The sequence below is a fragment of the Rhamphochromis longiceps genome, linkage group LG23 (genome assembly GCF_057381845.1).
Source record: "Rhamphochromis longiceps isolate RC_006_pf linkage group LG23, R_longiceps_female_GT1.1, whole genome shotgun sequence".
Taxonomy (NCBI): Eukaryota; Metazoa; Chordata; class Actinopteri; order Cichliformes; family Cichlidae; genus Rhamphochromis; species Rhamphochromis longiceps.
Window position 1 is genome coordinate 48,396,355 of NC_140578.1, and position 19,459 is coordinate 48,415,813.

The following is a 19,459-nucleotide window of genomic DNA, read 5'->3' on the forward strand; positions in this document are numbered from 1 at the left end:
TGCAACAAACACAGCAGCTACTGATCCAAAATACTCAAAGCTTCATAGAACTGAAACCAACATTTATTTTAGCTCCATTCTGCTGCTGATACAGACTTTAGGTTTCTGAACATTAAACTTGTTGCTGCCTTTCATAGTGTGTAACTTGAAGGCCCTGAGTACTCTGAGTACTTTCTCCCACACTGGAAACACTGGGATGATCACATTATTTGAACATTACCTAATAAGACTGATTCAGCACAGACAGTTATGTTAAACTTTCCTAGCAGTCCTTCACAAACAGGGAACAGTCTGTCTATTCTCTCCATCTGTCAGCTGCTGCTGGCTCTTCCTCCTCCTCTTCCTCACACACTGCTGAGTTTGTCCTGGTGGGTCATCAGGGCTGCAAAGCCTCACAGATGATGTGCAGCAGTGGGTCCCTCAGTCTGTCCTCACTCTGGACACTTGCAGTCGTCACACCTGGACATCAAATGTGTGATAAGCTGCAGGATTCAAACACAAGTGTAACTTATAAACACACGTTCATACTTTTATTCCACAATCAGAGAGAAAGAAACAGAGAGAGAGTGCAGGACAGACAGACAGGTGACAGTCTCAGGTGTACACACTGCTACAAACAGGAGGATTTAGTGTTTGTGTTATTACGAGTGTAAACAAGAAGAGTTCCAGATGGTGCAGTGGACACATGTGTGACTGCTGTGATTAAAGCATCTTTCTTTCAGCTTAACGAGTGAACCGTCAGCTCGTTCAAACACACGTTAAAGTCCGTTTGGCTCGACACCACCGAACAGAGGCAGCAATATAACATAGCTAACATTAACAGTGCAGTGGATCCTGCTTGTGCCGTGATAGGACTGCAAACCGAGCAGCATCACTGACTTTCAGCTTGTTGTGTTTGTGGATATATGACTGACTTTAATTATCCACAAAATCATCACAATCTCTGTAAGATTAAGGTCGACTATTGAACGGCATATATTTGAAAGTAAAGGCTTTAAAACCAAGTTAGTACAAACATCACTGATGTCACATAACTTTGCCGACAGCCACAGGCTGATTGCCTCAATGCCACGGCGCATTGAAGCAGCGATTAAGGCAAAGTGTTTCCCAACCAAGTATTGAAGATTGACGTATCATTTTGAAAGTACCACATTTTGATTGATTTGTTGTAATCCTAATTTCTTTCTTTTTTCCTGCAAAAACTGAGAACTAAACAGTGATGTCTTGACCAGTGGCGGAGCGTGGGGGTGGCTTACTGGGCTTAAGCCCGGGTTGTTTTGTCAGAAGCCCGGGGTCTTTTGGGGTGTTATTTTTTCATAGTTAGATGTCTGGCTGACAACTGTATAAAACAAAAAGTACACACAATAGTCGAAGCACATAGTGCACACTGTGGGAATTTACGACTGTGCGTGAATCCCCCCTGATATTGGTATGATCCGAGCTCAGGCACTAAACGACTGAGCGAGGGGGCGGGGCAGCTGCCGCCTGTGAGTGCGCTGTTGGAGAAACGGAGCCAGCCATACTAAGGAGAGCTTAAGTTTGACCAGGTACCAAAGAAAATCATTCGCACCGTACAAATAATGTAAATATGACGGTGCATCACGAAAGATTGATATCAAACTGATCACTTGACCCATATTACGTTATTGCTCTTCAAGTGAATCAACAAATGGTGAAATGAAAAGCCGAACAACAACAATGCTGTTTCTTTAGAGAGTCTTAGCTTACATGTGTGTTTATTTCATATTTTCAGTTGTTTCCCTCCACAGCTAAATAAATCGGTTTCAGTAATGCACTGATATACAAGAATGGACATAAGGGGCTTCTTTCAAAGAAAAAACTCTGGTAGTATTTTATATATTATGCTTTGTATGTTGTTCAGTATATTCCTATGCAAAACAAGAGGAACTTCAATACACAGCAGTATATTCACAGTTGAAACCAGATATTTACACTTTATGGAAAACACAAGAACATTTTTTTTACTGTACAACATCAATTTAGAGTAAACTTTTGTTTTAGATAAATATTGAAATATCTTTTGAATTAGTTAAATGTCAGAATAAAGAGAGACAGAGCTTCCTATTTTTTATCACTTTCATCAAATGTAGGAGTACATGTACACTAAGTTTATTGTTAATTAATAAGAAAACTCCAGACGATTCCATTCTGAGCTGAAGAAGCTTCTGATTGGTTCGTAGAGTCCATGTGAGTAAACTGGTGGCACAGCTGTGGATGCATATAAGGCAAAACACAGAGCCTGTTTCTGTGACATGGGAACATCAAGAGATGTCAACAAAACACCAGGAACAGAACTGTGGAGCTCCATAAGTGTGGCTCAGTTTGAATACAATTTGGTGCCATTTACAATTAAGAAATACAGACAGTTTCTCTCTTTACTCTGAAAGTTAACAAATATGTTATTGATAAGTAATAGTCAAAGGAGCTTGCAAAGAAAAGCAGACTTAACAATGTGGTGTATGCTGTACAGTGCAGCGAGGAATGCCCAGACCTCTACATCGGAGAGACCAAACAGCCACTTCACAAGCGCATGGCACAACACAGAAGAGCCACCTCCACAGGACAAGGCTCAGCAGTCCATCTGCATCTTAAGGTCACAGGTCACTCTTTGAGGATGCCAACGTTCACATTTTGGACAGAGAGGACAGATGGTTTGAAAGAGGAGTGAAAGAACCCATACAGAAAAGAAATAGTAAAAACTTATATGTGATTATTCATGAAAGTGGCCACTCTCACATTACTTTCATACATTGTTTTAGTAAGTATCCAAAACATACAAGTTTCATTATATAATTTTTCAAGGGATCTTATATCTGTTTTCACACTTATATGCTTTTCATACAAGTTTCACACAAGACAGATACGTTGGCAAGTAAAATCGACGAGCTCTCAGCACTGGTACGGAGTCAGTGGGAATACCGAGAGTGTAGCCTGATGTGTTTCACCGAATCATGGCTGCACCAGGTCATTCCCGATGAGAATGCTTCCGTGGAAGGCTTCCACACTGTTCGGGCGGACAGGGACAGCATCGCTAGCGGTAAGCGTAAAGGAGGTGGGCTTGCTGTTTTAGTTAACAACCGGTGGTGTAACCCTGCCAACATAACAATCAAAGAAAGGATTTGTTGCCCGGACACTGAACTGTGTGCTGTTGGACTCAGGCCGTATTATTTACCCAGGGAATTCTCTCACGTCATCTTGGTGGCTGTTTATGTTCCCCCCTCTGCTAACCCCACAGCTGCATGTGACACTATCCACTCTGCCATAGCTCGGCTACAGACTCAGCACCCGAGTGCCTTTATTGTGATCTCGGGTGACTTCAACCATGTATCACTGGACAATACACTACCAACATTCAAACAATATGTGGACTGTCCCACCAGGGGAGAGAAAACTTTAGACTTACTGTATGCTAACGTCAAGGATGCATACAGCTCCTCCTCCCTCCCCCCACTTGGTAGGTCAGATCATAACCTGATTCACCTCACCCCCCGCTATGTGCCAATTGTGAGGAGGGAACCTGTGACCACCAGGACTGTTAGGAGGTGGTCAGAGGAGGCAATAGCGGAACTACAGGGCTGTTTCGAGGTGACCGACTGGGAAACACTCTGTGAGCCTCACGCTGAGGACATCAATGGGCTTACTGAGTGTATCACAGACTACATAACTTTCTGCACCGACTCCATTGTTCCAGCTCAGACTGTTCATTGTTACCCAAAATAACAAGCCGTGGGTGACTAAGGACATCAAAGCCCTCCTCAACAACAAGAAGAGGGCTTTCAGAGGGGGCAACAAAGAGGAGGTGAGGAAGGTCCAGGTGTTACTAAAGGACAAGATCAGAGAGGCTAAGGACAATTACAGGAGGAAGCTGGAGTGGAAACTCCAGCAGAACAGCATGAGAGAGGTGTGGAGGGGCATGAAGACCATCACTGGATTCAGGCCAACCAACAGCAGGGGAGCTGAGGGAGGTGAGAATAGAGCCGACGAGTTGAATCTGTTTTTCAATAGATTCGACACCACAGTGTCTGCTCCCACCCCCACAACCTCACCTGCAGTCAGCCTGGAATCCAGAGCCACACCACTGTGCCAGCCTCTCTCTTCACATGTTGCCTCCTGTGAGATTCCTGACACCCCTCCCCCACCCATCACCTTCACTCAATACCAGGTTGAGATGCAAATGAGGAGACTTCACTCAGGCAAGTCTGCTGGACCAGACGGAGTGAGTCCCCTTGTCCTCAAGGCCTGTGCCCCCCAGCTGTGTGGAGTCTTTCATAAACTGTTTATGCTGAGTCTGAGTCTGCAGAGGGTCCCGGTGATGTGGAAGACATCATGCCTCGTCCCTGTACCAAAGACGCCTCGTCCCAGTGGCCCCCAGGATTACAGGCCCGTGGCACTGACCTCCCACATCATGAAGACCCTGGAAAGGCTCATCCTGGACCAGCTGCGACCCATAGTAAGACCACATCTGGATCCCCTTCAGTTCGCTTATCAGCCTCGTCTCGGAACAGAGGACGCCATCATCTACCTGCTCAATCGTGTCTACACCCATCTGGACCAGCCGGCGAGCACTGTGAGGGTCATGTTTTTTGACTTTTCCAGTGCTTTCAACACCATCAGGCCGACCCTCCTGGGTGATAAGTTAGCAGCGATGCAGGTGGATGCTTCTCTGGTGTCCTGGATTGTTGATTACCTGACAGGAAGACCACAATATGTACGTCTCCCACAGTGTGTGTCTGACAAGGTGATTAGCAACACAGGGGCACCACAGGGGACTGTCCTCTCCCCCTTCCTCTTCACCCTCTACACCACAGACTTCAGCCACTGCACAGAGACCTGCCATCTTCAGAAGTTTTCTGATGACTCTGCGGTGGTTGGATGCATCAGCAGGGATGATGAGACAGAGTACCGGGCTGTGGTCGACTCCTTTGTCACGTGGTGTGAGCAGAATCATCTGCAGCTCAACGTGGCAAAGACCAAGGAACTGATCGTGGACTTCAGGAAGACCAGGAAACACTTGACCCCTGTTTCAATCCAGGGGGTCAGTGTTGACATTGTGGAGGACTATAAATACCTTGGAGTACACATTGACAATAAACTGGACTGGGCTAAAAACACCACAGCACTTTACAGGAAGGGCCAGAGTCGTCTCTATTTTTTGAGGCGACTGAGGTCCTTCAACATCTGCCAGAAAATGCTGAGGATTTTCTATGAGTCTGTGGTGGCCAGTGCGATCCTCTATGCTGTTGCATGCTGGGGGAGCAGGCTGAGGGTCGCAGATGCCAACAGACTTAATAAACTGATCCGTAAGGCCAGCAATGTTGTGGGGATGGAGCTGGACTCCCTCAAGGTGGTGTCGGAGAGGCGGATGCTGTCCAAGATAAAGACAATGTTGGATAACACCTCCCACCCACTCCATGACATGTTGGTCAGTCACAGGAGCTCGTTCAGTGAGAGACTGAGATTACCGAAAAGCACCACTGAACGACACAGGAAATCATTCCTGCCTGTGGCTCCCTGTACAACGCATCCACTTAACACACTGTTTGCTGCTACAACTACACATGTTTCTTTTCCAACTATTTATTTATGAGTGACTTATGTATGTATGTATGTATATATATGTATATATTGTACTATTCTTAGTTAGCGTATTGTCTGTCTTGTCTTAATGTTGGTTTAAAATGGAGCACTGTAACAAAAAATAATTTCCCCCAGGGATCAATAAAGTATTCTGATTCTGATTCTGATTCTGATATATCTTTTCCATATGGGAAGCCATCTATGTCCACTGTGAGCGACCATCTTTGAACAGAGGCGGGGTTTACGACACCAACTCTCTGCCATCTATAATCCAGTTTTGAGATCCCTCCCCAGACGCCTTAACGCCCACTCACATCCTGGGCCATCTGATCTCAGGAATTCGCATGATAAGGTGGGGCCAGGTTTCACAATGAACTCACCCGAAACTCTGGCTGATTGGGACCCACGCCCAGTTTCCCACCTTGGCTCAGGCGATTAGAGGATCATCAGGGGGTCCTTTTGTCCCTCTGTGGGGGGAAACTCCCACTAGCTTTATATCTGGGACTCTCCACCATTTGACCTTAGAACTGAAGAAGCTTCTCGGATGAGAGGTGAAACGTCTTCAAGCAACTTAAAGAAGTCCAGACGCTTTTCTTTGCAAGCTCCTTTGACTACGATGACCTGGTTGACTGAAAACCTTCACCGACACATTGATAAATAATTTATTTATCAATCTAAAAAAAAATAAGCATTTAGTCTGATTTGATGTTACAATTAAAAAAGTGTTTGTGTTTTGATCTGAAGAGTGTGTAAATATCTGGTTTCAACTGTATATTTGATGATTGTCAGCACAGAGAGAGAGAGGAACAGAGAGGGAGATGGAGAATGAGGACAGAACAGATGAACAAGAGCAGGTGAGACTCATATGTTAGTCAAATGGTTGTTTACCAAAAGTATCACCGTATCACAGGTCCTCATGTATCTCGTGTTTCTTTTTAGGTTTGCTATTTTTCAAATTCTATATTTATTAAGTTCTGCAGGCTTGTTTGCACAACAAGGATAAATAATTATATAAACTTTTCTCAATCTAAACAGAGTTCTTTGGTAGAATTTAAAAAATAAGTGTAGTGCAGGTCTATGATGATTTTTAGTGCTACTATCATCTAGCTTTCTGGTTCTGTCTTGGTTAAGTCCTCAGTAGTCCTGATTTTGAACTGTTGCAGTCCTGTTTTAATTCTGGATCAGTTCTGGGTCTGGTTGAATTGGGGTTTAGTCCTCGTGTCTTGATACAGCCCTGACTTTGTTCTGCCTCGCTGCTTAATTAAAAAACTAGTTTAAGGTGTCCTGCATATGATATATATTTTTCCCTCTATGAAGTCATTCTTTTTTGAACAAAACTCAAAACAGAGCCAATTAATCTTTCAGTCATTTCTTACCCCCCCCCCCAAAAAAAAAAAAATCCCACATGCATACTACCCTTTAGGGCTAAGCCCTGGGTGTTTCAAATGTCTGGCTCCGCCTCTGGTCTTGACAGTATTCTCATTTTTTGAAATCCTGTTTTTGAGTTTTTTATGAGCTGGAAGCCCAAATTATGTAATTAAATAAACAACTAAGTACTTGAAACCCTGAATCTATAATATATGAAAGTTTAACGTTTTGAATGGAATTAAGGAAATAAATGAACTTTTCCATGATATTCATATTTTTTGGAAAGGGTCTGTAGGCTCTTCCTTCTCTAACCTTCTTACTCAAAAACAACACACTTTTTCTTTTATTGGTTTCAGCTGAATTAAAACAAAAACATTTTTCTGTTTCACGTGTCTGTGAAGCTTCTCAGTCATCCAGGTCGTCGTAGTCTAAGGAGTTTGGAAAGAAAAGCGTCTGGACTTATTCAAGTTTCTTTCATATCTTAATATCATCTATTAAAGATACTAAATGACTGCTAGTATGACAAAATGAAGACAGCATTTAAACACGTTCATGTAGTAAACTGGGCTGAGAGTGCTTCAATAAAATAGTCCTGGTGAACCTGCACTGTACAAATAAAACTGAAGTTCACTAGATGTTGTATATATGGCTTTGTCTATCTACTGGAGGGTAGGTTTCGTAGATGTAGCTGTGATGTGTGGTTGAATGTGTTAAGAAACTCCAGATCAAATGGTGCTGGCCTCTGGGTGGCAGAGTTTAAGCTTGTGATCATGTGGGATCAGCCTTGGTTTAATCCCTTAGTGAGAGAGAGAGAGAAGAAAGCGAGGAGGCGAAACGTACTTATTGACGTGGAGCGGTGCCTGAGGCACAGTACTGATGAGAGAGCCCCATAACCATCTTACAGGGGAAATCTGGATTTTTCTTCTTGCTTTACTTTGGAACTTTGGAACCTCGTGTCACTCCTAGAGCTGTTACAGATGTCAAACTTTGGTAACCATCCATCTTTACTTTTTAGAATCTGGACTCGTCAGAAATCCTGTGAGACTGTATTCATTTGTTTTCTATCAGCGCTTTGATTTCCTCTGGGATTCAAGCTTAAAACTGGGAGTGTAAGTTTTACTCTTCATACCCATCTTTGAACTCTTCTAGAACGCCGGATCATTTTCACTAATTTTACATGTTATAAAGCTGCACATTCATCCTGCAAACTTGGACACTATCATTTCTTTCTAAATAAGTTGTGTTATTTTCCTAATGGCTCAATTAAGTTGTAGCCAAAGTCCAGACCTGCCAAATGGAGCCGTTGCCCACAGCCCACAAGGTATGTTTTCAGACCTGGATACCCACAGAATCAAAGACGACGCCGAGGAAGAAGAAGAAGATGATGATGATGATGAGGTGGAACTGGCAGAGGAGGTTGGGGAAGATGTTTTGATGGTTGCTGAAGCAGAACAAACTGAAGATGAAAGTAAAGAAGACAATGATTGGCAGAAAGGAGAGATTACACATGTGACCCTGTTATCAGATGGAGAAATAGGAGAGGGGGAGGATGAATGTGAAGTACTGGAAGAAGAGGTGAATGGAGAAATGGGAGCGGGAGATGGACATCAAGAAATAACCACCACACTGACAACAGACAAAGAATCTGAAGATACAAAGATGGCTGAAAATCTCTCTCTTTCCCCTCTATTGGTTGTGGTTGAACCAGGGAAACGGCAAATATTAAACAGCAATGGAGATGATGAAAAAGAGGAGGAAAGTGAAGAAAACAAACAAGGGGGAGAAACAGCAAGCGCAGGAACAGATGTAAGGCAGGAAAACATGGACGAAGGCACCGACGATCACGTGTCCTGTCTTCAGGACGGAGGTACTTCTGTGTGGGAGTCAAGAATCGGTTCCAACACATGTACTGGTGACCGAGGCGAAACAGAAACTGCTACTTTGCCCACTGCTGGCAACATAACAGAGGTTAATCTGAACATAGAAGTGGCTCCTTTTTCTTCTGGAATAAATGAACAGGCCAGCATCCAAGCTTCAGCTCTGGGCACTGATCACACACCAGTCGATAGAAGTGTTACAGCTGAAGAGGTGGCCAATCAAACCTACCAATTAGATAATGAGAGTCAAAATGAAATAAAAAACAATGATGGAGAAGATCCCTCAGAATCCATAAAACAGGAGGTTGTTATTGATAATCTTACATGGCAATGCCAGGGAGTCCAGGAGTGTGTAAATCATGGCTCTGAGATCCCCGTGAGAGCAGGAACCAATCAAACGGCACAAGAACCAGAGCTGACGGCCCTAACCTCTGAAGAACAGCCACAGTCAGATGGAGACACTAAAGCTAAAAGGACTGAAGACGTCACCCAGAAGGAGCAAGCAGAAGAGCAAGTTAACAACTTGGCAGAGATGGACGGGGGAGGAAAGAGTTCAGAAATGGAGGAAACGATAGCCAATAATGTTGCTGGAGAGTTAATGGGCCAAGAAGAGCACAGAGCAAGAAATGATCTAGAAATGCAAGAAGAAAAAGCTGCTAAGCTTGAAATACAAGCTATAACAGTTCCTCCAGAACCAGTGGGCCAGACTGGAGAAGAGGTACATACAGACACAAAGGACCAGGTGGAGGAAGCTTCTCTATCTGAGAAAGGCATCGAGGTGAAGCTCGACGGGACAGAAGGAGAGGACAAATCTGAGAAAAATGAATCCACAACAGAAGGAAGTGCTTTACAAGAGCATCCTTTGCAGCTCCTGAAAGAAGCAGACACAATTTGGAGAAACAACACAAAAGAACATCCACAGACAGAGATGCTTGTAGAATTTGAGACTGGAGGAGGAGCAGTAGAAGAGTCAATGGAAGGAGAAGTGGAGATGGCAGAAGAGCCAGTCACCGTTCTTGATGATGAGACTGAAACGATGGAGGAGAAGCCCAGTGAAAAATCAGAAGAAGTACATCCTTTCACCATTATGAGCGGTTCTGATGATGCCACAGACAAGATAAAAGATGAAGATCACCAAGTGCTGCCAGGAGACGAGGCCATACTGGGTAAAGAGGACATGGAGACACAGGACGTAAAGCTAAAAGTGCACAACAGTGAGGCAGAGGCAGATCTAAATGAGAGCATTAAAACACTGAAGCAAACAATGGAGAATGGGTTCTTGTGTCCTGAGCCACAAGGTCTTAGGAAAGATGAACTGGGGAAAGTAAAAGTGCTGTCACCCAGGAGAAAAGATAGAGACTGGATTAAAACAGATCAGCCAGAAGAAGAGACGACTGCTGCTGAAAGGAAGGACTGGAGTAAAGAGCTGAGGCACATCAAAAAAGAGTTCTGGGAGAATGAGTGGGGAAGGAAAGAATGGGTGGATAAAGAAACGTTAGCAGAAAAGATCAGTTCACCGAGGAAGGCGGATTGGATAAATGAGCTGAAGTCAGTTATCAAAGATGAATCGCTGCCCAAAAAGAAAGACGAGCAGGTGAAGAAAAAGAGAGTGGTGCTGCTGGAACATGGTTGCTCATATGTCCCTCAGCGGGAGGCGATGACTGCAGAGACGAGGGAAGAGATCAAGGTGACCTCCGACAGGAGAGCGGACAGTCCTGTGGTGGACAGTAAAACACTGGAGAACCAACCCTATGAAATCTCCCTGTATGTCAAGGTAATCAACTCTTCCATGGTTCCTTTGGCCTGTGATGAATGCCAGACGGATAGTTATTACTATTATCATAGTGGGAATTTACAAAGAGCATTTTGTCATAATGAATAATGAATTAGTCTCTATGGAGAAGCTCATGATACAGCAAAGTGAAAGTGCACAGAAAATAAGCAGAGAAATATAAAGTTCTTGTGAGAACAGGGAGGACATTAGTACAAGAGAAAATCTGAAAATGAAAGGAAATATGATATGAATACACAAAAGAATTAGGAACAAGAAACACAGATAAAACTAATAAAGACTGATAAAACGTTATGAAATGTTAGCTTCATATATCAAAGACTTTTTCCATCCCACTCGCCATCAGGCCTCCGTCTGTGTTTGAACCTGATACAAACCTGAAGACGACTTCCTGAACATCAAGATCAGAGTATTGGCTCCATAAAATGTGACGAAAAAAACTTCAAGCTGTCCTGACTTAGAAAATAATTTTGATAAATATGAGACCTACATTATAAAAATAAATTATTTGATTGTTTTTTTTTAATTATTGTAAAATATTCGATGCTTCTAAATACTTGTGCAAAAAAAAGTGAAAAATACCACATTCTTTGTAAGAGTCCCAGAATCTGCGACGGTAAATACCTCAGTCATAAAGAATATGCATTTATCTTCTTATTTGTTCTTATTATGTTTTTGGTAACCAATTTTATAAGATACTAAGCCATCAGTGAAATTAGCACAATTATAGCTTTTAATAATTTTCCATGTTACACCATTGTTAGTGAAAACTTCCTTAATTACACAAAAATATCAGTTAATAACAAATAAATCTACACAGAGACTAAACGACCTTTATTGTTAATATTTCACTGCCACATATGTTATAAATGCATTTGTCGTATTAAGTAGAATTTATGCTTAGATGTGTTTTTACAGTCTTTTTATGTGGTACAAAAAGGATCCTGATTTTTCCATGGCATTCTACTTTAGCATTAAACATACTGATTCACTGTCAGTGTAATTTATTGATATTTCATGTACTTCCAAAAATACAGTCAATTTGTCTACCCCAATCCAAGTTTATTTATAAAGCATTTTAAAATAGCAGCACACGATCAAAGTGCTGTGCAGTAAATAAGTTAATAACAATAGAATAAAATAAACACATAATACATAAAGATTTGACTTAAAACAGCCTTATATTTTTTTAAAAAACCCAACAACATAAAACAACGTAGAATTAACTAAATAAAATAAAATAAAATAAAATAAAATAAAATAAAATAAAATAAAATAAAATAAAATAAAATAAACCAACACTGGATCTGCTACAGCAAAAGCACAATCAGGGGCAGCTGATCAGCTGACCTGAGAGAGCGGGTGGGTGTATAAGGCTGTAGCAGCTCAGAGAGATAGGATGGGGCGAGGCCATGGAGAGCTTTAAAAGCAAATAAAAGAATTTTAGAAATGAATCCTGAAAGAAATGGGCAGCCAGTGAAATGAAGCTAAAATAGAGGAAATGTGCTCAAACTTCAGACGAGCTGCAGCATTTTGCACCCTCGGTAAATGACTTCAGATCACAGTCCACTTTGACCCCCAGGTTTGTGACAGCTGGCTTAACATATTGGGTCAAGGTATCTAAATACACATTGGGGGTCTCAGTGGGGCTACCAAACACCATCACCTCAGTCTCTTTATCACTGAATTTTAAAAAGTTAAGAGACATCCAAGCCTTAATTGAGACACTGAAGTAATGGCTGTGTGGAACATGAGCCTTTGTTCTGCAGAGGGACATAGATCTGACAGTCAGCACCATAGAAGTGAAACGCAATGCTGTGTTCTCTCATCAAACCAAGAGGAAGCAGATACAAAGAAAAGAGGCTGAGAGCTGAGCACAAACAAACACAACACTGGCAGTGACAGACGGCAGACACACACAATGTATAGAACCGATGTTTGCAGTGCAGCAGAGAGGGTTATAGAGCCCACGAAGGCTGTGACAGCAGCTCAGGTGATACCTGCTCAGTAAAGTGTGTGGAGATGTCACTGGTGTCTATAACTTGTTACCCACATGTAGTGTCACTGGTGCCTGAAACTTTGAGGCTGTAGCAGCTTCATCAGTATGTTAATCAAACTCTGACTTTAAACTGAGACGCTGAGAGTTTCCTGTTCCAGAGCAGCTGAATTAGTTCAATAAGCTCAACTTTGTGTGAGGACGCAAAGAGAGCCATGACCGGTGGAGCTCCACCACATTTCACCATAGGAAGAGCAGTGACTCCACTTTAACACAACATGCTGAATTAAATAAAAACTCTTTGAATAATTATTCAGTAACACTGAGAGAATGTAATTTTTCTATATATAGAATAAGATTATTTCTGGTTGTACTGGATAAAAATCTGTAATAAATATAGAGAAAAGTGCTTAAATGTTTCCCATTTCTAATCTCTTCTAATATTCAGCCTTCACTGACAGACGGTGCGTGTGACTGCTAGTGCTCATAGTTCCCTGAAAACAAATGCAGGGGGACTTTCCAAGTCTTTCGTTTTATCAGTAAATGTGCTGTAAGAAGTGCCTTTTACAGAGGTTAAATATTTCAATATAGTTTTGGGAGGTCGAGCCTGGTCTTGGCCCAGCACATTGCACACACTGTTTCAGTATTCACAGTGTTTGTTCACACAGTTGCCTGTTCAGGCCAGTGTTGCCCATTAGCTCAGCTGTCAGCTACCAGCTCATCTCCCTTCTCCTCCACGTCCCAGCATCCATGTTTGCTGTCACACTGGCCCGATCTAGACAGGATGAGCTGGGAAATGACCAGAGCCAAACTGAATCTGGTCTGAATTTGTGACCCATCCATGCCATGCAAGTGGAATCTGATTTAGATGAATTTCAGTGGATTTCCATGTTCAGACTCTGAATTTCAGACACAGAAGCCTTCAAAATGTTCTTTGATATCATGATTTACAACCTCAATCTGTGAACACATTTTAACCCGAGAACCTAGCATCACGAGAGTTAGAAGGATGGAGACTACGTATTCTGAGCTTGCTGCTTCATTGTAGGGTTGTTATCTTACTATATAAAGTGCCTGGAAGCAACTGAACTCAGGGGATGATTAATCCATGACTGCTGATCACTGCACACAAAATAGAAAACTAATATCTAATTGGAATTTTTGTAAAAATGTAAAATGTGAGTTTGGCAGAAATGTATGAATAAGCACAGATGTCTGTCAGCTGGTTCTCTCACACAAACTTGTTAGCTAAGCTTGCTTCCTGGAATAGAGCAATAAACTTAAACGGCTGCCTGTAAGAGTCACTGTTATTATTAATGTGGCAGAACCACAGCCACAGTTGGGTGTCAGACACTGGACAGGAAAAACAAACTGAACAAGAGCTGAGCTCTCTCACAGTGAACATCAACAATCTGCAAAAATGAACAACAAGAGTGACCAAACTGGAGCACCACCCCAGGACCGTGACAGACAAACAGCAAGTGAAAAAGCTAATCTTGATCTGCTTATCTCATCCCATTAAGACAGTGCTGTTCTAATCCATCGCCATGGTAACCCACATTACTTAATGCATGTAATTTTAAATGAGATTTGAAAAAGATTCAAAGTACATGAAGCTTGCACTTCTGTGACCATTGTGTGCTCTGTGCTCTGGTTCAACAGCATCCTGAGAATAACTTTCATTACCTGAGAGATTTAGCACAAATACCCGAGCGTCGGCCGCGTCCACGTAAGAAGCTTGTTCAAACAAAGCCTTCCTTTGTCACGGGCCCTGTGGGCAGCACAGATGGAGGTAGATACAAATATTATGTAGAAGTTCAGGTTTCCTTCTCTGTGGTCTAGAAAAGCTGTAAATCCTCACATCTGAGGATTTCTTTAAAACAGCACGATCATGAAAATCTTAAAATAAGCATTTTACTTTCAACTTATGCTGAAACACAGTTTCTGCTTTTGTTTGTAAAAGAGTACAGAATGAAATAGTCTGAATAGTGCTGGTGTGCTATGTTAATCTCAGCAGTCTCGCTGGGTAAGCTGATTATCCTCCTGTTTGTTACTGAGAGCTCAGAGCTGTTGCAGCAACATTCAGTATGAATTCTTTACTCACAGGAAAACTGTTTTACACAACACTCATAGCGCAAAGATGAAGCACGTTGCTTATAAAAGTTATTGATCACGTTACTCTTTACATTACTCCTCTGCGAGATCATTTTTTTAGAATTTCTTTCCAGTATTGGATCTCTAACAGTGACCATACTGAGATATTTATCCCAATTCAGCTAATAATAGGACACAGACACATTTTAGTTGTGTTAGATTCACCTGAACTTCAACAGATAGCTGATGTGCTTGTGTATTCACATGGGAGAGAAACAGGAATTATCATGCAGAGGATATTCTCCTGTACATCTCTGTTAAACACAGAGTCCAGATTTATTCAGTCAAATTAATTATAATATGAGAAAAGAGATGTAAGATCTACACTTACACCGTATCGTTCTTTTGGGGTTTTATTTCTTTATTTCCTTCATCCACCCATTTGTTCTGCTGTTCATAAGTGAAGCACTACAGTTTTTATCCATAGATCACCTGCAGGACACGTGATGACTGGTCTTTGTGTGTGTAGGCAGGAAGTGATGGACAGAGCATCGGAAACTGTCCTTTCTCTCAGAGACTCTTTATGATCCTGTGGCTAAAAGGAGTCATTTTTAATGTCACCACAGTCGACCTCAAGCGGTAACATGGTGCAGACGCATACACGTATTCATACAGTGACTATGATACACATGAGAGTGACCACATGCGCCTGACTTTTGGGTTATCAGGAAGCCGGCTGACCTCCACAACCTTGCTCCAGGAACCAACCCTCCTTTTGTGACCTTTAATGGTGAAGTCAAGGTTGATGTCAACAAGATAGAAGAATTCTTGGAGGAGAAACTGACTCCACCCCGGTATGCAAGCACACATTGAAAGACATGTGTTTGCGATGGGAAGCCGTGTTGAGGTTAATTTCAAATTTCTCCATTTTGTCTCCAGATATCCCAGACTGGCTCCCAAACATCCAGAAGCTAACACAGCTGGCATCGACATCTTTGCCAAATTCTCAGCGTACATCAAAAACTCAAGAAAAGACACAACAGATGGTAAGAAGGGACACAGTTAGGTTGGAAACATGTATTCAAGAAAGTTAGTAAGGTGTGTGTGTGGTTTGTTTGTGACTGCAGCATAAAAAAACGCCTTGGCTGCATTTTTAGGTAAACAGCTGCAAAAAGCTTTGTTTGCATAACTCAGTTACTTTTTTGAAGAAGTAACTATATAATTAACTGCCCAACATTGGTCATTGTTTACTGTATTTTACAGACAGAGTTACAGACTCTCTCCCAGACCACAGACTCAGAATACAAGTCAGAGCTTTATATAAAAAAAAAGAAGAAAGTTGGAGTTGAAGTTATTTTTCCTTCCAACAGTGTTAACATGCTACAGGTCAGGAACAAGATTTTTTTAAGTTTTCATTGTAAGTGGGCTAAAGCAGTTCATTAAAAGTCGTCTAACATAAATGCTGTAATTTGATTACTTTAATAAACATGTGACTTGGATGGACTGGATGCTGGCGTGACCACAGTGCACACGTCTGCTGTTGCTCACAGTGGTCCAAGGGACGCTCAGGGAGTTTGTGTGAGGGAACATTGGTCATGGCCATGCAGTGTTATACAGATGTTAAACTATATTAAACTATAGAAGATGGAATACGCAGACTTTTCCTCGTTTTATATTGGAAAATTGAAACTATTTAAACTAAAGCTGTTTTCCCATGCCGTACCTCTGTGGGGAAACCCTCACCATAACTTACTCTTTTTCTTCTTGAATAATCAGGCTCAATCTCAGGTGACAGAGCTCATGGTATCACCTGAACAGAAAGCTCTCAGATTGTTGACTCACTTGTGCTTCTCAGGATATTTAAGAGTAGAATGGGAGGCAGAGGCTGTTTTGTGGAATCAGCTCCCAGTTTGGATTCAGGAGACAGACGCCCTTTTAAGATGAGCTTAAGACTTAAAACTTTCCTTTGTGATAAAGCATATTGTTGGGAGGGTAGCTCAGGTGACCCTCAAAGACCCTTAAAGTAATCATGTATTTTTTGAAAAACAGTATTCAATATGTTTAAACTATAGATGATTTGCAAAAAAACCCAAACAAACCTGCAAATATTTGCATTTTATTAAAAGTCTTTTGGAAATGGTGAATACTGGTGTGTAAATAAGGAGCTGGTTGTTGTGGAAAACATCAGTGTTTGTTCAGATAGTTCATCCTGTCAATCACATCAGCGTGTGATTGACAGGATGTCATGTCATCCTCATCCCCATGTCATCCTCAGACCTGACATGGGCTGCCCACATTCAGGTCCAGACCAAAAAGGCTAGGCAGCGCCTGTATCACCTACGACAACTGAGGAAGTTCAGGGTCTCTCCAAAGATCCTCAGGATTTTCTATACAGGCGCTGTGGAGAGCATCCTCACACAGAACATGACATCGTGGTTTGGGAACAGCTGTGTGAAGGACCAAAAAGCTCTCCAGAGAGTGATCCGCACAGCAGAACGCTGCTGCAGGATTGCTCTCCCCCCGCTTCAGGACAACTACACCAGGAGATGCCGGACTAGAGCAGCGCAGATACTGAAGGACCCGTCCCATCCTGGCAACAAACTGTTCCAACTTCTGCAATCTGGTAGAAGGTTCCGCATCTTCCGGGCAAGGACAGAGAGACTCAAGAGGAGCTTCTATCCCCAAGCCATCCGTGCCCTAAACACACACACCCGCCCTCTCACATCATCTATAATTGACTGAGTCAGGACTCTTCCAGACACTAAACCAAGGCACAATGTACATTTCAATTCCTTTAATTTTAAATATGTTTATATTGTCTATCCTGTAAAATAGTCAGATGTCTATTCATATTATGTACAGAATTCACCTGCTTGCTGCTACTACTGCACATTCACCCAATGTATATACTATATGTATATATATATAATGTTCTTCCTCTACACCCCCCCCCCCCCCCAATTTTTTTTTTTGCACATGTTGAGGAGCGTGTCAGGCTACATTTCACTGTGTGTTATACTTGTATAACTATGCATGTGACAAATAAAGAACCTTGAACTTGAACTTGAACTTCTCTCCCTCTGACTTTGTAGCCTTACAGAAAGCTTTGTTGAAGTCTCTTCAGCGCCTTGATGACTTCCTAAGGACTCCCCTGTCTGCAGAGATTGATGCTGATGTCTTAGGAGATGTGCCAGAGTCAACTAGGAGCTTCCTAGATGGGCCAGAGCTCACCTTGGCTGACTGCAACCTGCTGCCCAAACTCCACATTCTAAAGGTCTGCAGCTTATTCAGGTTGCTAGAACGTTTACACGAGCTCGATCAGAAGGACCCATTGTTGGTTATTTTCTATGCCTTTTTTCTCAGGTTGTAGCAAAGAAATATCGTGGCTTTGAGATTCCTCGGGAGATGACCTGCGTGTGGCGGTATTTGAACCGTGCCTACCAGAGAGAGGAGTTCACCGGCACCTGTCCTGCTGAGAGGGAGATTGAGTTTGCCTATTTGCATGTTGCAAAATGAATTAAACAAAATGTAGGGCAGCGTATAAATCAAGGAAATCAAGAAATATGTAAAGAACATAAGGAAAACTAGTAAAGAGGAAAGCACTAACACACGGGTCTGTGTGTGTGTGTGTGTGTGTGTGTGTGTGTGTGTGTGTGTCATCTCTATCTTGACCATTTTAAAAATGATGACAACACAACTACTTCACTTTTCAGATAATGGCAGGACCGTGTCACTGCAACACTGACTCTGACCGTTGTATACACACACACACACACACACACACACACACACACACACACACACACACACACACACACACACACACACACACACACAGCGAGAGAGTGAGAGACGCAGTCTCAAAGACAACAATTATCGCAGCCTTGACTTTGTGATCAATAACAACACTCAGTTTATAGGAAATCAAAATGATTTTTTCATCTTTTATTCTATTTAAAGTGAAAATGTTAATGATGTTCATTTCACACACCATTAAAATCCCAACATGGAAAGATCTTATTTTTCCAGTGTGATGTGTTTACTCCTTAGCTAGTGATTCAGTTCTATCACTGCTGATTTATAATCACTGCTCATGATCTACTTCGTGATAATAGAAAATGAAAACATAAAGCATTTGTTAGGTAGTAAAGAGCACAGTGTGTCTCAACAAAACAGATCAATAACACACTGATGTGTGCTCATGCAGTGGGACTGTTTAGTGTAATAATCTTGGAAATACTTTGAATCTTACGCTTGTCACTAGCTGTGTGTGGCCGTGCTTTGATTCTGGATTTGTCTACTGTAAATGTGTTTTTGATGGATGCAGATCACAGTTCACTCTGATTCAGCCGTGCTTGTCCCAGTATTAAAATCACTTTGTTCTTCATGTACATGCTCAGTGCTAGAATTAAACTGATTGGATCACTTTGTGGACTTTCTTTGCCTTTGCTGTCTGTGTTGCAGCCCTTCTATGTAAGGTATACATGAATGTAATCAAAGTGAAAACATTTCCTGAAGGCAGATCTGACGGTGCATTGTTAGAATGGTAAGGAGACTAAAAGCAGTCAGCATTCAGAATAGTATTATGGTCTGTACAAGGGCAGAATCTCCAGGGGGGTCAGGGGGGTTATGACACCCCGCCCCCCCCCCCGCCCCCCAATAATCAGACCCAACCAATATAACCCCCCCAATAAAATTATGAATATTCTTGCATAAATAGGCTGTTGCTTTTCT

General features: G+C 42.1%; 1 pseudogene across 1 annotated transcript; it reads left to right on the top strand.

The window, feature by feature from the left end:
• Positions 1-7,929: 7,929 nt before the first annotated feature.
• On the top strand, positions 7,930-19,213 carry LOC146642977 (uncharacterized; annotated as a pseudogene). Its single transcript, XR_014909588.1, has 7 exons — positions 7,930-10,617; positions 15,255-15,364; positions 15,454-15,579; positions 15,665-15,771; positions 17,818-17,999; positions 18,089-18,253; positions 19,190-19,213. The product of XR_014909588.1 is annotated as an uncharacterized LOC146642977 (transcript).
• The last annotated feature ends 246 nt before the right edge of the window (positions 19,214-19,459 follow it).